Below are 24931 nucleotides of genomic sequence, written 5' to 3'. Positions count from 1 at the left end.
TTCAGACACTTATTTTCAACCTCAACGAGTCTGGAATTTAAAGGAGATACATTTTCAAAATTACAGCTTGCCGTTGACTTTAATAACAAATCTGGAGAGAAAATGGATACAGCAAATGTACGCAAGCGACTTCCACCCTTGGCAACAGCGGCAACCAAACTATCAAAATCTACAGCGGTCGCTAGCGGAATCTCGAAAACATTGGCGAGATCTACATCAATTGTACCACAGAAAACAATTCACAATTTTGTATGTTCTACCATTTCTTCGAAAACTCAAACTGATCAATTTAGTAGTGAAACTTTAAAAAGAGTTGAATCAATTTTGAGTGGTCCTCATTCTGGTGCTTTTTGTCAGATTATGGATATATTTATGAGTGGTTTTGGAAAACTGAACACTGATTCTGATTTACTATTTGTTCGTCTTGTATATGAAGAAAAATTTCAGTTTTAAAAAAAAATTTATTTCACAATATTAGTTTTGTTAGAGCATCATGTGAAGAGCAAAGCGAACCAATTGAACATCACTACAATTTACAATTTGTCTATCATCAAATATTAAATGAGCAATAAAAATACAAAAGAGTCCACACAATTCTGAGTTTTGACCTTGAATTGGTTGGTTTTCAAGTAATTGGTGAAACTGTACATTATTTTTTGCAAGTCGTTGATAAATGTTCTTGTAAGAAGACAAGGATCGTCCAAGGGGATCAGCAAACAGAAGATGGTCGTTCTTTTTACAAATGAGGAGCCAGTGCGTGCCAGGACTTTGAGATTTTGACGCATTTACTATTAAAAAAGTATTTGATTTCAATTTTGAAGGAAAATTGTCTGCTGCAAATACACCTCGACATTTGTGCTTTAGTTTTTGACATCTCTGAATTAAACCATTAATATCATCTTCGTCCATCATCAGTTTGTTAGAATATGATTTTTTGACACTCGTCGCGCAGTATCAACAAAAATTGTACTAGCTTTTTCTCCAATAATAAAAATTTCAATGTTGGTCGGTAACGCTGCTGAAAACTTCAACTCGATAGATATGGAGCAGTTTGTTAGCTCCGGGTGTATAAAATCATGAGAAGCTTGTTGGGTGCTAGTCAGATCAAATACCATTATAAAATGGTTGGGATAGTCTGACAGACTTATTCCGTGTCCATTGTCAATATAGGCTAAATCCGATATTGTATTAAAATAAAGGCGTTTGTTATCAGTTGTAGATATTGGGCTATCAGCCACTGGTAACCCGTTGTGATAAATATATATCTGTTCCAAGTCAAATTTTTGAAAATGAAATGGAATTTGCATGTTGTTGCCCAAAAAAGCTTCGTTTGTATTGAGACAAATGGCTAATCTTCGGATTGGCTCTCGTGCAAAAATATCCTCTTTCTTCCAACTATGCAGACCAGTTGGAGCCAAAAACGTCTTTGTCAAAGTTTCAAAGTAGGGATAGGCAGCAGGGCTAGTAAGCAACGTTTTTTCAATGGCAGACACGACCTCGTCATTCAATGTCATCTTGCGAACGTACAAATTAGCTTCAACAATTTTCACCTTGTAATGTTTTGCAGCATCATCGGAAACGATAACAAAATCATCAATAGAATTTCTGAATGCAATACGAAGAGTTACACCACTGAGCAGATGTTTATCACATGTGAAAAAGTCTACCGCTACTTTACCATAGAAAGTGCATTCTGCTGACTCTCTGACCAAGTTTTTTCTTCGAGCAATTTCACCTGCTTTTATTGCAGATGGATCTTCTTCGTAAGAATAGCCTTGACATGCCAACCAAGTGTTCTTTGCGTCTTTGTTATGTGAGAACTCAGTTTCTATAAAATTCTTGTGTGCGTAATTTCCATTTGCGTTAGAGATTTTCAACCCGTTGGCTGACACTGTGCAGTCAGAGAAAAGTGAATGTAGCACATTATTGCAAATATAAGGAGCATCGGTTCTAGCAGTGTCAGCAGTAGCTGCCTCGTCATATTTGAGATCAGCTCCTGAAGACTGAACAATTTTGCATTTGACTTCCAAAAAAATTTTTTGTAAATCAATAAAGTTGTTACGGTCACCAGTTACCTCGAACTCTAACATGGGTCCATCAGGACTATAAACAGGTCCCAATTTTTGACAAAAACTTCCATCGAAAGTCACCAAGAGCGCCGGCTTCTCAAACAGATCCAAAGAGCTATGGGTTGCTTCGTTTGGTAACAGGTTAGCGATCATATTTAACTTGAGAAAAGAAATCAGATCGACTTCTTTTTGGAAATTTTTGTTTTGAAATGACCAACTTTTGTTTGGTTAATCTTTTTCTTGGTGATTTTTTTTGAGCGACTCCTATTCGTTTTTCTTTGTTGCCGAAATCTTGCTCCCCCTGTTTGTTTTTTAACAGTGTTGCTTATTGTATTTTTGAGTGCTTGTTTGGGTGATTTTTTACTGCTGACAACGTCTAGCAGCTCTGGAACACTTTGCTTCAAAAGTTCTTTTCCAATACGTTTTGCAGTAGGAAGAATGAAACGTCGAGCTAGGGGGCAAAGCGACCCGCCCAATTCCCGCAGCTAATGCACCAAAACCACTGCCTCTTTGCCGGTAGTGGCCAGAGAAATGTGGTAAGGATGTTGCTTGGTTAGCGTAATAAGAGTCCATGCTAATTGGAAAATTTTTTGAACAGAAGGGTTAAAATGACTTTACCGGTTCCCGAAAAGGGAACCAATTCTCCCGTTTCTGTGCGAAGCTCAATCGATATTGATTGTATGGTGTTTGATAAGAACTTTTTGTAATCTAAATTGGAAAAAACAATTCGATGAGTTGGTTCAAGCTCGCAGACACTACCGTTTTTCAGACGTTGTTTTGAATCAATAACTCGAAGCAAGGGGGCTTTTCTATCACCGACGTACTGGTACTCAATAATGTTCGTATATATAAAAATTAAGTGCTTTCCCGAGCAAAGATCAACGGGAAATTCTCCATAGTATGCTGCCGTTTCATCACTCTTCATTAGTCTGTTTGATGTTGCGCTTTTCATTTTGTACCCTATGTGTACTCCACTGCCATCTGGAATGCCCGAAAAACCAATAATGCTGGGAATTTCTTTACTGGGAAAAGTAATTCCTTCATTTTTCGCCATCAAAATTTCAAACTTTCCAGTTTTCTTGATCTCTCTGAATGAAAAGTTTGGTAGTCCAACAGTTCGTTTGATAGTAGTTAGTATGTCAACAACTGAGTTATAAGTTCCTGTCATGATAGACAATTTTTCACCGTTATACGGACGAGAGATCACATTGGCTTCGGTAGCCCTTTTCTGGCTGTCTTCGTACCCTTTTAAGCTATATACTACCATGTCTCCATTTACAATATGCTCAATTTTTGTGGGGAAAATGATCTCACTGAGAGCTACTCTCCAGTCACCAGCGAGTTGAATTTCATCATTGAGAAAGTTTCGAAATGAAATGAGAGTGTTAGAGTCAAAAGTTTCCATTGAAGCAGATGAAATAACATGCACAGTGAATTCATCGGTGAAACGGTTTCCACTCATTTTTCTCTACACGAACAAGCTGTAACTCTGGTTGATAAAATTTACCTTCAATTTTTTCACCGTTTGCATCAATAAGTGAATACGTTGGCGGATTGAAGGTTGCTAAGCTTTCTACTTCAAAAACTTCGTCGGTGAAAGATTGTTTATACACTTTCCTGAAGGCTTCGTCTTTTTTGACAATTCTAACAAAATCTCCAACGTAAAATTGGGGTCTCTGAAACTTGATTGTTTGAGCGCTCAACGAGACAAGTCGTGGAACATCCTTTTTAGTGACTTTATTTGGAGCAAGTTTGGTTACTCGGTTGACTCGTGACTTAATTGTTTTCACAAATTGATCCAGTTTATCTATGTAGGAGTATGTCCACTTTTCTTCAAGGTACTTGTAGATAATGTTTTTTAGTGACCGAATGTTCCGCTCTGCGAATGCAGACTTTTTTTACTAAAAGTGCTGTATAAATGAATTCCTCGTTTGTTGCATAAGGTTTTGAAGGCTCCAAGAAACTCTGTACCATCATCAACCGACACTTTTTGTGGTTGCTTGTCAATGATTTTATCATTTTTTTAAAGGCCGAGGCAGTTTCCGTTGCATACTTTGTTTTTAAGGGCTCCACACGAAGGTATCTGGAAAGACAGTCGACCGCAACCAATAAATATTTAACATTTCTGTTGAATTTTGCTAGTTTATCCACATAAGCCAAGTCAATGGACCAAATTTCATTTATGTCTTTAACTATTACTTTAAGTTTGGGAAATCGTAAACGAATTGGGCGATATTTTGTAAACGATGACTTGGTTTCCAAGTATGTCTTAACTTTACCAAATGATAATTTGCTTTGGGTTTTTAATCGCTTTGGGCTTCCAAACGATGCAGGTCCCTTCAAATACAGTTGGTTCAACGTTTTTTTCTCAGAAGAAGTAAGACCATTTTTGCTGTTTGGTCTCTCCTTCTGCCGTCTTTTTTCTTGTGCCCGATTTTCTTTGGTTGGTAACTTGATAACCGCTTCCTGATTGTCCTCGTGGGCTTGCAAAAATTTCTTCTTTGCTTTCGGATGCTTCCAAGATCTGTTTGGCATAGGTATTCGAAACTAAATGAGGTGGAAGATCGAGAGCTAATAATGCTCGAGAATATTTTTGAATGTCAATTTTCTTTGTTGACTGCTGTGTGTTATACAAAAAAGTTGACGCTTTTAAGCCAAGTGGTTGGTTATCAATATGAATGATACCACCTGGATCTTCAATGGATATTGTCGGGGATTCTAATATCTTGTTGAGAATGATTTCAGCTCTTCCGATTTTGTTTTTCTCCATCACTCCCAAATCTCTCATTATTGACTGAAACGTTGTAGTTGTACATTTTTTGACAATAGGTTCAATTTCACTGTCATCACTCATCGGCTCCTCTTTTTGCTCATGATCTGCTCCAACATTTATGCTGGGTTCTGTCTGGACTGCTCCATCCTCTTTTTCACTTTTTTCCGGATTTTGTAACATGTTTCTTTGAATGAGAGACAATTGCGTGGCTTTCTGTTTGTAGACAGGATTGTCAAAAATTTCACTTTTTGCCGGTTGTGTTGACATGAACATTCTTTTGGGAATTAAGATAAATTCTTCAGTATACATTATCACTTCCTCAGATGAAGTTAACACGAGAGAGCAATACCTTTCAAAAGAACCGTGTTTTTAGCAAAAATATGCCTTTTATTTTTTAAACATGTTTGTTTAGATAAAAGTTTTTTATATGAATTTTCATGACCTTGTTTTAATGTCTTCTTGACGGGAACGTTACCGTTGACAACATTAAGCAAACACTCGCAAAGAAAGTTAATAAAACTGTTTGGTGCCGACTTGATTAGTTCTTTTGACTTTATGTCCGATGTCTCTAACATTCGCCGCAGCATACAAAGCTCTTTCTCTCTCATTACTCAAATTGGTTATAACAGCTTTAGCTGGGGGAAGGTAAAAAACGGATGGTCCTGGTGGAACAATATTGGAACAGTAACGTAAAACGTCCGATGTTTTTGGATCCAGATCGATCAGTAAATGACCAAAGGGTTGTTTGGTTGCTAGCTCGTAGCTATCTTTCAAAAATTGCGTGTTATTAAGCTGTCGACCAATTAAACCAATCTGTTGAATGTCACGGGGTGATTTAAATAAAATGATGTGTGTTGTATTAAGATCAATAGTTCAAGACCATTTACTTTGTTGAAATAAATTGTGTTTTACGTAAATTACACTAATGTTTTTGTGACGTCCTTCTGTAGCCAATTTCGAAAACTCTTTGTCATTAAAAATCTCTTCACATGAATCGTCAAACACCAGCAGACAGTTTTCGAGCTCCGATATCAGATCGAAGCTTGAAAATTTGGTAAACTGTATGTTTATTTTGCCTCTAGTGACTTAAATTTGGGTTGTTCATGTTGGTAGAAATAAAAAATCGAGAAGAACTTTGGAGAAAAAGTGTTTTCGAGTAACATTCTGAAAATAAGCTCTGTTTTTCCACAACATGACGGACCGCAAACAGCCATAAACAACCGGTCAGTTGTTGAAATGATTTTATTCATAATTTTGGGTTGGGAAGAGCGTATCCAACTGTACAAGAAAGAAGAGAAAACCAAAATGTAGACTCTTCACATTCAAGCTGAAAAAACACAAGTTTTACCAGAGAAACTATTATGAGAAAAATTATAATAAAAACTTGTGTAAAATAAACAACTTCTGTTCGTGGTATCCTTGAATTACAAAACCTCCATGATCGTCTTTCATGGTGATTATCATCAAACACTAAGTCAGTTATAGCCCCGTCTGTATCTAACTGATCCTCTGCTTTACTCATTTCAAAATAAGTTTTTTTAAAAAAAGAGGTAAATTTGGTTATTTCATTATATAAATTTCATAAGACACAAATTGTGAGTTTTGATTATCATTGATAAAAGTAATGTTGTAGTTCGCATTTACTCTGTCAGTTTTTTCTCTAAAAACAATTGACTGTACGTTGTTCTTTTCAATTCTTCGTCTTATTTCAGCTGGAAGGCTCTTATCGTTCAGTGACATCAGAACTGGTTCTGCACGCTTGGGCATAGGTAAAGGGGTTAGTTTCAGCTGTCGCATTTTCTCTTCCAAAGACATGGTACAATTGAAAGTACTCCAAAAGTGAAAGGTATTTCTTGAAGGCTTCTATTTCAGCACCAGTACAGACAATTTGCTGTTTCCTCAGTACAGTTTGACCACGACTGTCAACTTTTTGCTCTTTGACAAATGTAGCTGTTAATTGATTTTCATCCGCTATACAACTGTAAACCACCAAATTTGGGGACAAGTTCACCTGAAGTAGAGACGATGCTGCTTTCTCGGACCGTCGAGTCATTCGTTAGCCACAGGTAAAAAAGTGTAGTTTTGTTTCTTGCACAGTGTTGATTTCTTTGCCGCTTAGGACAGCTTAAAATATGTAAAGTACAAATTGGTTTCTCGTGAAAAAATTTCAAATTTTCAATTTTTGGACATAATAAAATCTCTAAATTGATAACGTCCTTTTTGAGAAGTTTCTGAATTGTTTCTGTTTTTTCTGTTCCCTTTGCATAAAAAGTTGCCAAGGGAAATCGAAGTGCTATGCTTTCAAAAATTTGTTGCAAATAACAATATGGATAATCTCCACTCTCCCAATTCAAACCATGGAGATATTTTGACACCCAACTGTATGATCGTCTCTCACTCGAAGACAGTATGTTGAATGAAGTTGGGGGTAAAAATGACACAGTATCGCAATAATTTTCTGTCGAAACAGCTAGTTCTTTGATAATAAAACCAGACTTTTTATGTCGAAAGCCTTCAAAATCAAGAACAACTGGTCTTGATTTCAACATTCCAGCAAACTGAATAAATTGCTTTTAAAAGTCTTTACATATAGACAGAAGGCAAGTCCTGTCACGTGACCAAGATACTCGTTTGTCACTGGACACGGTAGGACATACGAATAGCCCGGCCCTTTTTCACTATATTCAAAGACAAAACCTGAAGCGTCGTGAAGTATAGCATGCAACCTCAAAATTTTGTAAGACTTGAAATACTTGTCCAGAGACGAATTATCAATACCAATCAGTCCACCATAGGGTCTCATTTTCATCGCAATATCCAAATCAAGATCAGGATCCAAGTACTGACATGTTGCCAAGAAATAAGGAAACCTTTCACCGTATTGAAAATAATCCTTTTTCAATTCCTTGTAAATTTCGTGAATAGCTTTCAAATCAACCGTCGCTAGAGTTGTCATGGCGGAAAAATGAGTTTCAAGGCCGCCTAATCCCCTTAATCTCTTTCCGTCTAGGATAACCCCCTATTATCCCATGTTTAAGTATCGTAGGATAACCCCCCTCTCTTGAGACAGTATTTACTTACTACTGATGGGGGCAGCCGTGGAGGCTCCCGAAACAACTCCACATCTGGTGGCCGAGACTATTATACTTCAGTGGACGAATTGGTGGATGCAGATGATGCTGCCATCAAGCGTCTCACAGACAAGCTGACAAAGGAGCGGCTGTTAATCGTCCTCAAGGATACAGTCTCGCACCCCAAAAAAGCTAAGTCTTACATTAATAATATTGTTATTTATAATCAATTAACCTCCGTGAATGATCGTGTCATTGGAAATAATCAAGTTAAAATTGATGACCGAGACAAGATTTCTGAGCTAACGGAATTAAAAACCAAAGTTGATTAGCTATGTACCGCATCTAACGTCAAGATGTCCTCTTCGACTCGGACATTTTACCAACAAGGCTCAAACGCTGAATCGATTTTATAAGGCAACTCAAGTTCATTGGTGTGACTCAGAATTCTGAACTGAATAATCGAAATGAACGTTTTCTTAATGACAAAAATTCTATCGAGACAATATGCTTCGGGATTGGTGTGGATGTTATCATAGAGGACTGCCGGCGTCTTGCAAGATACATGCAAGACAAAATTCGTCCTTTTCTTGTTACCTTTGCTAATGTATTGGATGCCAAAAAATGTAGGAGCAAAGCAATTTAAAAAACGCCTGTATCAGGATATTGGTATTCTTGTACTGCCTGAATTATCTAACCAAATAGACAAAAAAAAGTCCTGAAGAAACGTTACCAGCTAATGCAAAACAATGTAGATAGGTCATATATTAAAAATCAAAACCTTAATCTCTTGGTCGATGGGAAGGCAGTTCCCTGTAATTAACTAAAATTATCCAAGCTTACTCTCAATTCCCGCTCTCTTCTGTCTATTAACAAACGAATACAGTTGACTAACTTGGTATCACTTCACAATCCTGATAGTGTGTTTATGTGAAACCAGGTTCGACGATAATTTCGTCAACAATGTTTTTTTGAATCGTGACTATGTTACAGCAACTCGAGCTGATTGCCAAATTGGGGGACATAGAGGTGTTCTCATTATCTGCAAATACAGTTAAATTTGAAGCACTGAAAACGTCTTGTGATTTTGCCTGTGCCGTGAAACTTTACTCAAACCCGTCACTGCATATTATTATATGTCTTTATAATCCTCCGAGAGGCAGTCAATACAGAGTTGATTGGACTACTATTCACGCTACCATCCAGCATCTCATTCCTACTCATGATTTTAAAATTATAATTACAGCTGACTTCAACAAACCTAATGTTGATTGGAATTCCTTTCGCACAACTAATGCTGACTTTGAAGTTCTCCCAGATTCTTTTATTCAATATTCAATGCACCAACTCATTTCTCCCCCACTCATTCTTCGACCCATATACTTGAGGCTGACGTATTTTTGCCTCAGATGAATCACATACCTGTGGCCTTCTGACAATCTTGCTGTATTTTCCAGTATAGATTTATCATCGGTTAGCTACAGTACTACTGCAACTGTTAATGCACCCGCGAGGATGGCATTCAGAAGTTTTGATAGCGTAAACTTTGCGTTGTGTTTTAAACTTCTCAGTTTTGATGAACATAATGTCTAAAATTGGATCACTGGTTTTGACGAAACAATTCATCAATTTCTAGAGCGCAAGCGCCAAAAACGCTTTGAATTACCTTGGTACTACAGCTCGCACAATGCACATCTCCATTGGAAAGTTAAAACAGCCTCTATATTTTATGGTTTACTCTCTTCAAATTCTCTATGAAGACTTGTGCATCTCCATATAAATTGATACCGCCTGTTCTTTTCACTGAATTTGCTGGGAAGCACAAATGGGTATCCACATGTAACAAGCTGATCAATAAACTTCAAGGTACTTCTATTTCCACTGAAATGACTTACTTTGCGGTCCTCAAGTTATTGCGAACGCCTTTAATAAAGTCTTCATTAACGTATACTATCCACCAATCAATACTGCGGTTGACTTCAGTGACTGTATGTTTAATAACGTGAATTTTATCTTAGAAGATGTCTCTGCGGCCTTGAGTGCAGTGTCGCTAGGAACTGGAATTGAACATATTCCTGGACTTTTTTAAAGACATGCAGCCAAACCTCTGTCCTTTCATCTATTGAAGCTCTTTGAAGCAATAATGTCCGCGGCAATAATCCCTCAGCCATAGAAATTTGCAGTTAATACCCTGGTCTACAAAAGAGGAATGAAACACTGTATATCATCTTATCGCCCCTTAGAATTCTTTCAAAATTATCACTGGTTATTGACAACTGCAGTTTATATCTCTCTATGCAATTATCAAACGAAACGCCAGTGACAGGTAGTTCGGGTTTATGGGAGGCAGGTAGTTCGGGTTTATGGGAGGCGTGACTTCAGTAAAGCATTTGCTAAGTTGCCCATTCAACCATAGTTTACAAATTAAGTTTATTTGGTATTGCCGGTAATCTTTTACGACTCTTGAACCCTTTCCTCTCTGATCGACATCAATGTGTTGAAATCGAAGACAGTTACTCTACTTGGCAGCTGATACCTAGTGCTGTGCCTCAGGGATAAGCGCATCATAAAACGAATTTCTTTATGTTACTCTTTATTCATATCGCTTCGTCGAAATCTCCCCTCTAGTTTACCTTCCTCTACTAAATTGTGTTTATACACGTCAAATATATTATCATCGCTTGTTTATGCTTCAGAAGTATGGTTTCCCTCTACTAGTGATCTGCGGAAGCTGTAATCACTTCAGAAAAGGTGCTGCAAATAGATCTGCCCCGGAACAGATTACAGGGATCGACTACTTAAATGCAAGCTCCTTTCTATATCGTGTTTCCTACAGTTCAGGGATCTGACCATGCTTAATCGTATCTTATTTGAATTTTATGGCTTCCCCTTGGTGAATGTTTTCATCTTGAGTACAAGAGTCGGTTTTTAGGAAGTTCCAACTGGCCGACATTTGTTGTAAAAAAGACCATTAAGCAATCTACGCGGAGAAATTTCTTCATTCGAAGTGCCCTGTATGCCATCGAACAGCACAGAATTGTGTCAATTGATGTTTGAGCACCCTCCCTCGTTCTATTCTAAGCTAAAGTCATTGATGTTCAAAAATAAGTATGATGAGCGTCATTTTCTGAGTTTGTTCAATATTTAGTGCCTCAAAAGCAATAAAGTCTTATACTACTACAACTACTACTAATGAAAATAACACATGCCCTGTAATTGGGGGAGCATAACGTACTAGGGGGACACAAACGGAAAAGATCCAAAATATGTCTATTGAACAATTTCTATAAGAAGGCGAAGAAGAGAATTGGGAACCATATTTTTCCCTAAGACCCTCCTAAACATATATAACTTCTGCAATCTTAGCCCCAATCTCAACACCATTGAGGTATACTTAGGGCAATCAGAGGAGGGGGGTATACGTTTTATGCTCACTACGATGGGGGTGTTACAATGGGAAGATCCAGCATAGCCGAAAACAGACCTCTCCCACCCTGTCAGATAATTACTGACCCGGTACTTCACAATCGAAACGTTCAAAGCATTTAAAGAGAGAGAAAGAACACTATAATTCAAATTGAAAATAGGGTTTTTTCCCACTATAGTCCCAATGGGGTGATTATAAGTTACCTGACCATTAAGCCGTTGGGGAGGTAGGGTTATAATGGGAAAGGCCCAAAACATAAATAACATTCTAAATGAAAGATGCCCGTAATCTAAATTGATAGTGTAGAAATTACTAAAACAAAATTTATTTAAAAGCAAGCAGAAAAATAAGTGCAGTTAATTTTTGAAAGGGAAATCCGCTCATGTATACTAGCCGCCCGTGAGCAATATATTTTATCTTTAATGAATTGAGCGTGGTACTAGTAGAACAGGCTTCATGGATTATTATACCCGCCCAGGCCTAGGCCTCGATTTATAAAAAAGACTTTAAAAGTATAGTAGGGGGGTGGGGGCAATATTGACTATAATTACACGGTCGAGCTTCCTAGTTAAAGTCGAGCTAAAGCTGGAGTCATCTTTTCATGGCTCGAGCTAAAGTCTTCTCATAACAAAGAAAATCCCGCTAAGGTCTTTTCATGGGTCCACCATTAGTCGTTTCATAAACAACAAAGTCGAGTTAACGTCTTTTCATGGGTCTACAATTAGTCTTTATTTTCAAAATTCAAGAATTTTAATTTTTTTCCTGAATCTGTACCTAGAAGCACAACCGTCGCAAGACTAAATAGCTTTACACCAGAGCAGTTCAACTTAAGAAAGAGTTGAAAAACTGCCAAAACTCTTAAGAATTGTGTCACATTTTAAGATAAAGTTATTGCAGCTTTAGTACATTACCACATTACTTGATTAAATGAAACCAGCTAGCTCAAGTGCATTTGTTCTAGTCCCATTAGCCATGACTTTTCGAAGTCCATATTGAGCTTGATGGAAAATTGGTTCTAAGTGCCGGTAAAGACACGTAAACAAACAACGTTCAAAAATTTTAGATGCATTTGTAAGAAGAGAAACCTGCCTATAAGTCTCTACATTAGACGTACAACCTTTTTTGTAGGTGGGAACGACTATTGAGTTTTTCCAGCTTCCTGGAAAAACACTATTTTGTTTTATTTTGTAGAAAACTTGGTTTAGGGATTTACTGACTGCCCTCGAACATCTTTTGTATACAATTGCAGGAATTTCGTCCGGACCTTTTGCTTTGTGAACATCTAAATTTTCGCATATCTTTTCAATCGTTTGTTGGGAAATGTCAAAATCTGTGAATAAAGGTAGTTAAAGTCTTTTAATGATGGACTCATGAAAAGACTTTAACCCGCCCAGGCCTAGGCCTCGATTTATAAAAAAAACTTTAAAAGTATTGCTGTGTGGACGACAGAGAACACGGCTTGAGTGTCAGGCTTTTATTGAATTAAACATCAGACATCTATAATACACAAGTACATTAACATAGGATTATCATATATATATATATATATATATATATATATATATATATATATATATATATATATATATCATTATCAAGTTATGGAGGAGTCGTATTATGACATTCTTCCCTACTCAAGTTCTTGTCACTCTATGTTTATCTCGTAGTCTTCCAAATGCTTAGGTTTGTTTCGGACTCTGTTTGATCTTCGCGGTGCCGTGGTGGTCCCTTCAGGAACAGTGGCCGCTGGCTGGTCGTCATCTCTGTTTGACCTTCGCGGCGCCGTGGCGGTCTCCTCAGGAACAGTGGCCGCTGGCTGGTCGTCATCTATGACCGGTACATCGTTATCCTGCGATCCCCTATTATCAATCTCAACGTCCTCCGACGCCGGCGAAGGTATGTTTAAGGTGTCGTCGGTTGGCCTTCGCGACAAGTCCCCGGCAGAGACGGTGTCTATTCTACCATCAGGGAAGCTCACCCTCGTCAGATTCGGTGTTATGACCTCGTCTATTTTCACAGGAATAACAGGCACCTCATCTTTGTTTCGGACGTGCCTTTTTAAGTACGCATCACTGCCGGCTCGTATCCACCACGCCTGGGCGAAGACACCTCCTCCTGCCTTCCTTGTGAAGTTGAACAGCCTATCATGAGGAGTTTCGCGGGTAACGGTGTTGATGAGGGTTCGAAGGGCGGACAGTGCTCTAGGCAAGAGATCCTCCCAGGCAGAGCCTTTCCGGCCTTCCGAGTGGAGAAGGCACTGTACGGACTTCCAGATGACACCGTTGTATCTTTCGTTCTGCCCGTTTCCCTTGAGGTGGTACGGTGACGTTCGAGAGAGACCGATACCCCGTGAGAAGCAGAATTCTCGGAATTCCTCTGATTGGAACTGGGTGCCACGATCTGAGTGTATGAAACTCGGAGGACCAAAAATTGAAAAGAATTGAGCAAGGCAGCCTTTCACACTGCTTGATGTAGTCTTGCGGAGTGGAAAGGCAAAGGGGAACCGACTATATTCGTCGATTACAGTCAATAAGTATTGATTTCCAGACTGTGATATCTCTTTGGGCCCCACGATCTCGATGGATAACTTTTCCAGGGGTCTAGTTGACTGAATGAGTTGTTGTTTTGGTGGCTGATAAAACTTGGGCTTCCAGAGGGCACAAGTTTGACAATCTGTTACCGTTTGTCGGACTTCTTGGACAGAGAAGGGAAGCTTATATCGCTGAACGTATTCTTAGAGACGTGTGATGCCTGCGTGCGCAAGATCCCTGTGAAGTTGCTGGCAGGTTTTGTTCTCGAGTGAAGCCAATCTGGAAAGTGCGTCGGCAGAAACGTTATCGCATCCCTTATGATAACTAATGTCGAAATTGTATTGTGAGAGCTCTGGTCTCCATCGGACTAACTTTTCACTTTTTATCAGTGACGTATTGCGACTGAAGATGAATGAGAGCGCTTTTTGGTCAGTTTTGACCAGGACTCTCGAGCAGCGTAACAAATCCGAGAATCGTCGAAAGCCCTCAACAATGGCCATCCCTTTGCGTTTAACAGCTGCGTATGCAGTTTCGGATAGTGTACGGGAGAAGAGTCCGACGGGTTTTTCTTGTTAACTCAAGGTTGCACCAATCCCTGAGCCGGAGGCGTCAGTTTCAAGGACCAAGGGCTCACCTGGTACAGGAAGCCATAAAATGGCCGTTCCAATTTCTTCCTTGAGTTTTTGAATTGTAGACTTGCATTCGGAGTCCAGGGGAAAAGCCCCTTGCTTCCGTGTTTTGAGCAACGGTGAGATTTTAGTGGAGAAATCCTTTATCCACTTGCAATTGTAGGCAAAGAAGCCTTCCAGGCGTTTCTATTGGGCTTGGTTTTCTGGTACCGGGTAATCTAGGAGGGTGCGTATTCTCTCCGGGTCCGGGCGTTTTTTTCCAGCTTCCACAATGTGTCCCAACATTGCGACGGTTTTGGTACGAAAAACGCACTTCGCCTCATTGAGGGTGAGGCTCTCTCGCTTTGCCGACGCCATGAATTGATCTAGATTTGCGTCATGTTCTTCCACTGTGCGTCCCCCTATGATGACGTCATCGAGATAGGCCAAAGTTCGTTCTAACTTATTCCGTTTGATGAAGGACAGCATGTCCCTTTGAAAGACGGAGACGGCATTCGTGAGGCCAAAGGGCAGCCTGGTGAATTCAAAGAGCTGGCCACATGCCTCAAAGGCGGTGAATGGGCGATCTTCTTCTTTTATCGGGACCTGGTGATAAGCTGATTTCAAGTCGATTTTGGAGAATACAGTATTCTGGGCTGCTTTGTCCAAGAGCTCTTGCATATCCGGAAAGGGAAACGCATCTTTGGAGGTGTATCGGTTCACTGTTTCGTAGTAGTCTATCACCATGCGGGGCTTGTGATCTCTATTTGCGAAGGCTTGGGCGCGCCACGGGGACGTGGAGACTGTGATGATCCCATCCGCGATCATCCTTTTAACTTCAGTGTCCATGAAATTGCGGTCCTCGATCTTGTGTTTCCGTGATTTTGAAGCGATAGGCTTTGCTTTGTAAACCGAAGGCGAAAAAATTACGGGTGGGTCAATTTGCTCTGTTAGGAAACCAGGTTGCGTGGAAGAGGCGCATATCAGACTTGTTTTTGGTCGGTGACCGTTGAACATCAGGTTCACTTCATGGTGCCTTCGAAGCACGTCCAGTCCAATAATTACGTCTGCGACCAACGACCTAGCGACTGTGAACGCTACGTTATACTCGTTTTTGTTCATGACAATTGTTGCTTGTGTCGATCCACTAGTTACCAAGGTGTCTCCATTGGCCAGAGTTGTCTCTTTCCTCTTCTTATTGATCTTGAGGGCGAGTTTTGAAGCTGCTTCCAGAGTAATGAACGATCCGGTCGAGCCAGTGTCGATCATTCCCTGCACGGACGTTCCCGCTTCTTTGAAGTAAATTTCTGCCTGCACAGTGCTGGCCGCTCCTGTAGCACAAAGAACTGATGCGACTGTTTGGTCCCCATTACTGTCGCTTTCAGGGGAAGCATACATGGCTGCAGACGAGGAGCGACATACAGACGCCCAATGACCCAACTTCGAGCACTTGTGGCAGGTGTCGCGCTTCGCTGGACATTTGGTGCGAGGGTGTGACTTGAGACCGCAAAAGTTGCATTTTGCTTTGGTGGTACCGTTGAAGGGGGGCCGTTGTGTACCAGGTTTTGTAGATGACATTGTGGAATTTGCACAATTCGTATCCGCAACTGCAACAACTGATGCTTCAGGCGACTTGAAAGACTTTGAGAAGTCCGTTGAAAGCTCGATTGCACTTGCCAATGAAACACAGCTATCAATATTGGCTTTGGAATCCTCCAGCTCTAACAACCGCGCACGAATCGTGTCGGAACGAAGTCCCGCAATTAGGGCATCGCGGGCTAAATAATCCTAGTGCTGTTGAATGTCCAGGTCGGCACATTCGCAGTTCTCGACCAGGCGTTTCAAACGTCCAAAGAACTGTGTGACAGTTTCGTCCTACTTTTGCCTAGCACTTAAGGCTTGGTGACGCGCGAACAGGACCCTTGTTGGCTTCAGGAACTGCTTGTCTAGTGTCGCTATGGCATCGTTGTAGCCGGTAGCACTCTCAAGAAGCGCAAAGTAGTCGGCCCCTAGGTAGGTTCGCAAGAAGACCAGCTTGTCAGCATCTGTGGTGGTGCCATTAATGCGCAGTCCATCTGCAAAGCAACGTTTCCACCACTTCCATTGTTCCGGGGTAGGAGTTGCCGGTAGGTCAGGTGGTTTGAACTTCATCTCGACTTTCTTTTGGGGAACCGATGTAAGTCAAGTTATACGCAAACAGAGGAGCAACCGGTGATACTTAAAGAAGTATCGGAGTTGGTATTTGTGAAGCCGGTGATACTTAAACAAGTATCGGGGCTTAGAAGACTAGCCTGGTTTCGCGAAAGGCCACAAATGCAGCGGCGGTGTGAACAGTAGAAGGTTCCCGTGTGGCCCTCTCGATCCACTCGCTCACTGAACTCGGCTCTGAGGACCCGTTGTTTGAGGATGCTTCTCACGCCACTGAGTCCTCTGTGATTTAGATGGACCCGGTCCCTTCGAACGTCCTCGTCGTAGATGACCTTGGAAATTCCTCGAAACAACCAACCCGAGGCCTGTGCTGCTAGAATTTGGTTGTTATGTTTCGACCTCTGTGGCTGATAGCGTCTTGGTCGGATTCCAATGACAAACACTCTCGGTGCGAGCGTGCAGGCCCTGTCAGCAAGGAAGCAGAGTTCGTTGGCAATGTCCAACTCAGAGGCTGATGAGGGGTTTCGACCGTTGAAGAGGTCGTTCCCACCAACGAACAGCACGATGGTCTCGTACTGACCTGCCTGTGGAAGGAAGTTGTAGAAGTCTTTGATTCGCGCTCCCGGGGCGGACAAGACGTTAAAATTAGGAAACCTCAACGCCTTACCTTGTGAGTCTGTGAGGAAGAGGTTTGGTGTCGGAGACTCCCTCAGGATGTGGAATCGCATGTAGATGATTCAATAAAATTGATGTGTGGACGACAGAGAACACGGCTTGAGTGTCAAGCTTTTATTGAATCAAACATCAGACATCTATAATACACAAGTACATTAACATAGGATTATCATATATATATATATATATATATATATATATATATATCATTATCAAGTTATGGAGGAGTCGTATTATGACAAGTATAGTAGGGGGGTGGGGGCAATATCGACTATAATTACACGGTCGAGCATCCTAGTTAAAGTCGAGCTAAAGCTGGAATCATCTTTTCATGGCTCGAGCTACAGTCTTTTCATAACAAAGAAAGTCCCGCTAAGGTCTTTTCATGGGTCCACCATTAGTTGTTTCATAAACAACAAAGTCGAGTTAACGTCCTTTCATGGGTCTACAATTAGTCTTTATTTTCAAAATTCAAGAATTTTAATTTTTTTCCTGAATCTGTACCTAGAAGCACAACCGTCGCAAGACTAAATAGCTTTACACCAGAGCAGTTCAACTTAAGAAAGAGTTGAAAAACTGCCAAAACTCTTAAGAATTGTGTCACATTTTAAGATAAAGAGTTATTGCAGCTTTAGTACATTACCACATTACTTGATTAAATGAAACCAGCTAGTTTAAGTGCATTTGTTCTAGTCCCATTAGCCATGACAAAATTTCTCCGTTATTCAATTTGTTTTGCCTTCCAAAACTATGAGCTATCTTCAAAAAAATGCAGGTTTTTGAGGGATTTGTGGTTCTTTTGAATTGTAAAATATGAAGGAGCATACATGCTGACTACGTTATACGCAATATTGCACGTAAAATCTTATTAGCAAAAAAGCAGACTGATGAAAAGACTAGTAGTAGTAGTAGTAGTAGTAGTAGTAGTAGTAGTAGTAGTAGTAGTAGTAGTAGTAGTAGTAGTAGTAGTAGTAGTAGTAGTAGTAGTAGTAGTAGTAGTAGTAGTAGTAGTAGTAGTAGTAGTAGTAGTAGTAGTAGTAGTAGTAGTAGTAGTAGTAGTAGTAGTAGTAGTAGTAGTAGTAGTAGTAGTAGTAGTAGGGATTTGGCCCTTCGATGTCGTCGGGCGCGCGGACCGTGTCCCCTTTCTTTGTCCATGGTTGCTGTTAAATTTTCCACGTATCGCTGACTAGTTCATTGTAACTCGTTTCAAAATGATGCCTCAGAAAATTGAGCAGTCGACTTTTCAAACCCGCTGCATTTCCAAATTGTAAACTCTGTGGAAGTCTATTCACAAGAACACAAGTTCTATAGAAGAAGCTTTGCTGGCAAATTTCAAGACGTGGTTTGGAATGGTCGAATTTCAGATCGTTGTCACTGCGTAATGAGCGTGTGGTGTTCCTCATGCAGACAAATTGGTCAATGTTAAAGTTGAAGTGACCGGTAAGAGATTTTTAAAGAAAAAGTAAATCCTGTAATTGTAGATATAAAGAAAGCTGTAAGATACGACTAAAACAAAGTAGTTCTTTATAATTGTTATTGCTCGTGTTGTTGGTCCATTTCAAACTCTTTTTCTGAACACTTTCGAGTACTTTTGTGTTTGTTACATTAGCAAACCAACAAACACTTCCGTATAACAAAACGGGCAATACCATAGATTTGTACAAGTTTAATTTAACTGACGGAGTAAGGCGTGGTGAGCTTCTTTTTAACATGAACAGAACTCCGAGCGCTTTGCTCGCGGACTTTTTTATGTGGATGTCCCACTTGAGATCCTTTGTTACATAAACTCCTAAATCTTTCTGCATGTGTACTTTTTCTATCAAGGTTCCGGAGAAACGGAAGTGATGCATGGAATTAGACATTAAGATATGAGAGCATTTTTCGACGTTTAAGGGAAGTTTGTGTTGTTCACTCCATTTCATCACTCTAATAAGATCCATTTGACAGATAAGACTGGACTTGTTAACTGATATGAATTTAGCGTCGTCGGCACAAAGGAGAGGAACAACAGCTCTGCAAGTTTCTGGTAAATCGTTGACGTAGATTACAAAGAAGAGAGATGCCAGAAGAGATCCTTGTGGAACTCCACTTGTAACCTTAACGCTTTCAGAAAAATGACTGTTGATTCTAACTTTTTGCGTCCTTCCGATTAAATAAGATTGCAATAATTTGATAATTTTCCCGCGAACACCAAGATTGAATAGTTTTGTTAAGAGAATACCGTGATCGACATTATCGAACGCTTTCTCATAGTCAGTATAAATTATGTCAATATTTTTTTTGAATCAATTGATTTATAGATAGATTCTAGGTAAACCAAGAGTTGAACGACGCAAAAGCGACCTTTTCGAAATCCATATAGAGCTTGATGGAAAATTGGTTTTAAGTGCCGGTAAAGACACGTAAACAAACAACGTTCAAAAATTTTAGATGCATTTGTAAGAAGAGAAACCTGCCTATAATTCTCTACATTAGACTTACAACCTTTTTTGTAGGTGGGAACGACTATTGAGTTTTTCCAGCTACCTGGAAAAACACTATTTTGTTTTATTTTGTAGAAAACTTGGTTTAGGGATTTACTGACTGCCCTCGAACATCTTTTGTATACAATTGCAGGAATTTCGTCCGGACCTTTTGCTTTGTGAACATCTAAATTTTCGCATATCTTTTCAATCGTTTGTTGGGAAATGTCAAAATCTGTGAATAAAGTTAGTTAAAGTCTTTTAATGATGGACTCATGAAAAGACTTTAACTCGACATTGTTTGCAAACATTGTGTCGAGCTTAAAGTCCAGCCTAAATTTTGGGTCCAGCCAGTCTTTTGTAAAAATTTGGGTAAGCCTAAAGTCTGTTGCGAAAAATCTGAGTCGAGCTAAAGTCCAGAATGTCTTAAAGTCCAGCTAAAATCTTTTCATAGCTCAAATGAGTCGAGTATGGTCATTTCATAGTACTTTTTGGTCGAGCATTGTCTTTTCATAAGTCTGTACCTAGACCTGGGCGTTGGTTCGCAACTAAATGTTAAGTTGAATGAATTTCAGGTTAAGCTTTAGAGTTTTCCACTGGGGTTGCATGAGCCGCAGTAACGGTTTAATATGCAAGCACACGAATCCGCTACAGCAGTTAACGTCCACATGGTACTTTTTAGCGTGGCATTTTATAGCAGTGCTCGTCGGACGAAGGGACCCAACAGGACCCTCGTCTGCGTTATTTACCACTAGATGGTCTATTCTGATTTCATCGCTCAAAACTTGTATGACAAATTTCCTTTTCCTTTTTCAGTGGTCTCGCCAATCAAATAGTGATGGTTACCCACAGCAATGAACTCTGCTGTTTTTTCTTCCGATTATCCAGCTAGATTGAATAGTTTTGTTATATTTCCTTTTTGGACACTGTATTGGATATAATCAAGCTCGAATCTATCTTGATCCCGGGGATGAAATTTTTGGTTTCCAAATGGGTCTAGGAACACAATCTTTAATCCCCTTTCTGATTGCAACATTTCTGCGTTAATTTTTCCAGTTGTTGCTTCTGCGTTAATGACTACACTACCGGTAATATTTTTTTTCAATGGGGTTTCCCAAGCTACTGGATATGCAAATTTTACACTTTTGTTGTCCCCGGCTTTCATAAAGGCGCTCCTTAATTTTGTTTCAATTTTGATTTCTGTTTTTGACTCTTGTAACTTCCCCAATAGGTTGGTTTCGAACCTAATTTTTTCATTTCCAAACCCCGGTAAATTTACCGATATCCCTTGTAAAAATTTGCTACAAGCTTCGCTGGTAAGTGGATAGTACGTGGGAATCAATTGCGAGTTTTCTTGAAGAAAAACTGCGTCGTCCCACCATGTGCTTTTCTTCAGGCCAATGGCGGTGTATGCGGCTTGAAACATGCTGTAATTTAATTGAATTTTTAAACTCTCAAGATTTAATACGCGTCCGGTAGATAATACAAGAGCATGTTTTTGGTTTTGAGTGCAGTTATCTCCTTCCCACAATGAGAACCTAGAGGTTTTTACTATATTTTCAAAGTTTTATGCTGTAATTTTTATTTTGTTGCTTTTACTGGATCCCATGACAATGCAAAATACGAATATCTTACCAAACTTTGAGTCTGTGTCTGATGTCATCTTCTCTGTGTGCCTTTGCTAAAACAGTTATCTTTATTCAAACACGTCATCGCCCTAATTTTCGTTCATGTCTTTGTGCAAGAAATAATCTTTAAATTTGCTAGGTTTGATCGGCTGGCAGCGGGTCATGTATTAGGTTTTTCTAATGTTTCGACTGTTATTCGGACAGGTCCTGGTTTCCAGTTTGGGTCTTTTTCATGACTTGCTTGTCTACTTGAACTTCGTGTAACACTTTTTGAACTACTGTGATCTCTTGTTTCACTCTGATTTCTTGTTGAACTGTTGTTGGGTTTGCCTTGTGTTGCTGCTTTTGCCTTACTGGAAGTCTCACTCGGAGTGCTGTTTAGCTTTGTTTTGTTGGAACTGGTTGGCTGTGCTCCGCTGTCTTTAGACTTTGCTTCCATATTTGTATCCATCAGCGTCTCGATGTCAGGTTTAGGCGCCAACAAACCTTCATCAGATCGTCCCACTTCTGGATTAACTTCAATTCGACTTGGGAGCTCTTCTGCTTTTGTTCCCTGGTCACTTACTCCAGTGCTCTGTTGCTCGACTTCAATTTCAATGAAGCCGTCCCCTTTTTCTTTGTTGCTAGCCGGCATCTCGGCTAATTTATTTTTTTGTTTTTGGTATTCGTGTTGACGAAACTTGAATTTCTTGAGTCTGTCTTTATGCACTTTTTGCTGTTTTTGATTTTTTAGGTCTTCAATGATGAAATTCAAATCATTTATTATTTCTCGGATAACAAGAGGACCACTATAGTACGACTTGAATTTTTTTCGTTTGCTTCTGGTATTATTGTTGGATTGAACAGCAAGACAAGGTCCCCAGTTTGGTATTTAGGTCCAAACTGTTTTCGATCGTAGTAAGTTGTTTTTGTCTTTCTTGTTCCACTTCCACATTCATTTGTACAAGTTTGTGGCAAAGTTGCAGTTCCCTTTTCAGGTTACCAACGTAATCACTTGGGGTTGCAAAGTCTTGAGTTTGGAGGGTTTTCTACATGTAATGAATAGGTAGTGCACAATGAGCACCAAACAGAAGATAATAAGGATTGTACTTTGTTACTGTGTGACCAGAGCTGCGATATGCCATCATTATCATTTGAAGTTGTTTACTCCAAGTGTTGTGGTGTTCTCCTACGTTTTTTGCAAAACTCTCACCAATTGTTTGGTTCGTTCGTTCGATCATTGCATTACCTTGAGGGTGATACGCTGTTGTAGAGGTGCGATCAATGCCCACTTCCTTGCACATATTTTTGAAGATTTGACATAAAATTTGCACCCTTATCACTATGCAAGTTCGCTGGGCAACCAAATCGTAAAACCCAACAGTCTACAAAACAATTCGCCACTGTTTTTGCTTCCTGATTTTGCATAGAAACCGCTTCGTACTATTTTGAGAACTGATCTCCAATGAGTAAAATATACTTGAAACCATCACTTTCGGGTAAAGGTCCCACGATATCTAGCGCCACCTGCAAAAAAGGATGACTCGGTTTCCATACTGCAAATGTGTGCCTGTGAATTTGTTAAGGTTTTTCCTGTTTTGAGCACTTATCACAGCTTAAAATCCAATCATATATATCACGTATCATTCCGAACCAATAGAAACGTTCTTAAACTCTTTCAAGAGTTTTCTGCACTCCCTGGAGCCCCATGGTTTCATGTAAAAGAGGTAGGATAACATTCACGTATGATCTGTACACAATTACTTGCTGGACTCGATAGTTTTCTTTGAGCAGACTTTGTCGCCTTAGCAGCCCTTTTGAGATATAAAATTTTTGAAAATCAGTCCAGAGCTTCCATGTTGTTTTTGAAGCGCCAACAAGTTGTCTTTTTTCAGGTCTTGTCTTTTGTTCCACCAAGCAGAACTCGCGAGAAAAAAACAAGTGTTCTGCTGGTTGGAACAAAAGATAAGGACAAATGGTTGGCGCTTCGAAAACAATATGGAAGCTCTGGACTGATTTTCAAATTTTTTATATCTCAAAAGGGCTGCTAAGGCAACAAAGACTGCTCGAAGAAAACTATCAAGTCCAGGAAGTAATTGTACACAGATCATACATGAATGGTATCCTACCTCTTTTACATGAATCCATGGGCAGAAAACTCTTGAAAGAGTTCAAGAACGTTTCTAATGGGTCGGAATGAAACGTGATGTATACGATTGGATTTTAAGCTGTGATAAGTGCTCAAAGCAGAAAAAACCTCAATAAATTCACAGGCACCCATTAACAGTATGGAAACCGAATCATCCTTTTTGGCAGGTGGCGCTAGATATCATGGGACCTTTACCCGAAAGTGATGGTTTCAAGTATATTTTACTCATAGGAGATCAGTTCTCAAAATAGTACGAAGCGGTTTCTTTGCAAAATCAGGAAGCAACAACAGTGGCAAAATGTTTTGTGGACTGTTGGGTTTTACGATTTGGTTGCCCAGCAAACTTGCATAGTGATAAGGGTAGAAATTTTATGTCAAATCTTTTCAAAAATATGTGCAAGGAAATGGGCATTGATCGCACCTCTACAACTGCTCATCACCCTCAAGGTAATGCATTGATTGAACGAACAAAGCGAAAAATTGAGGAGATTTTGGCAAAATACGTAGGAGAACACCACAGCACTTGAAGTAAATACCTTCAATTGATAATGATGTCACATCGCAGCTCTGTTCACACTGTAACAAAGTACAGCCCTTATTATCTTCTTTCTGATGCTCCTTGTTCACTACCTATTGATAGCATGTACAAAACCCTCCAAACTGAAGTCTTTGCAACCCCAAGTGATCACGCTGTTAACATGAAAAGGGAACTGCAACTTTGCCACGAACTTGTACGATTGAATGTGGAAGTGGAACAAGAAAGACAAAACAACTTACTACAATCGGAAACAGTTTGGACCTAAATACCAAACTGGGGACCTGGTCTTGCTATTTAATCCAACAGTAAAACCAGAAGCAAACGAAAAAAATTCAAGTCGTACTATAGTGGTCCTCTTGTTATACGAGAAATAATAAATGTTTTGAATTTCATCATTGAAGACCTAAAAACTCAAAAATAGCAAAAACTGCATTACGACAGACTCAAGAAATTCAAGATTCATCAACACGAATACCAAAAACAAAGTAAATTAGCCGAGATGCCGGCTAGCAACGAAGAAAAAGAGGACAGCTTCATTGAAATTGAAGTCGAGCAACAGAGCACTGGAGCAAGTTACCAGGGAACAAAAGCAGAAGAGCTCCCAAGTCAAATTGAAGTTAATCCAGAGGTGGGACAATCTGATGAAGATTTGTTGGCGCCTAAACCTGACATCGAGACACTGATGGATACAAATATGGAAGCAAAGTCTAAAGACAGCGGAGCACAGCCAACCAGTTCCAACAAAACAAAGCTAAACAGCACTCCGAGTGAGACTTCCAGTAAGGCAAAAGCAGCAACACAAGGCAAACCCAACAACAGTTCAACAAAAGATCAGGGTGAAACAAGGGATCACAGTAGTTCAAAAAGGGTTAC

General features: G+C 39.7%; 1 protein-coding gene across 3 annotated transcripts in view; it reads right to left on the bottom strand.

Moving 5' to 3' along the window:
* The window catches only part of LOC142354605 (uncharacterized), a 74135-nt gene that overhangs the window by 23282 nt on the left and 25922 nt on the right, over nt 1–24931 (bottom strand). The gene's annotated exons all lie outside the window — the stretch shown is intronic.

This window comes from Convolutriloba macropyga, chromosome 15, assembly GCF_964194025.1.
Source record: "Convolutriloba macropyga chromosome 15, txConMacr16.3, whole genome shotgun sequence".
NCBI classification, from domain to species: Eukaryota; Metazoa; Xenacoelomorpha; order Acoela; family Convolutidae; genus Convolutriloba; species Convolutriloba macropyga.
This window is presented reverse-complemented; position numbering and strand designations above follow the sequence as displayed.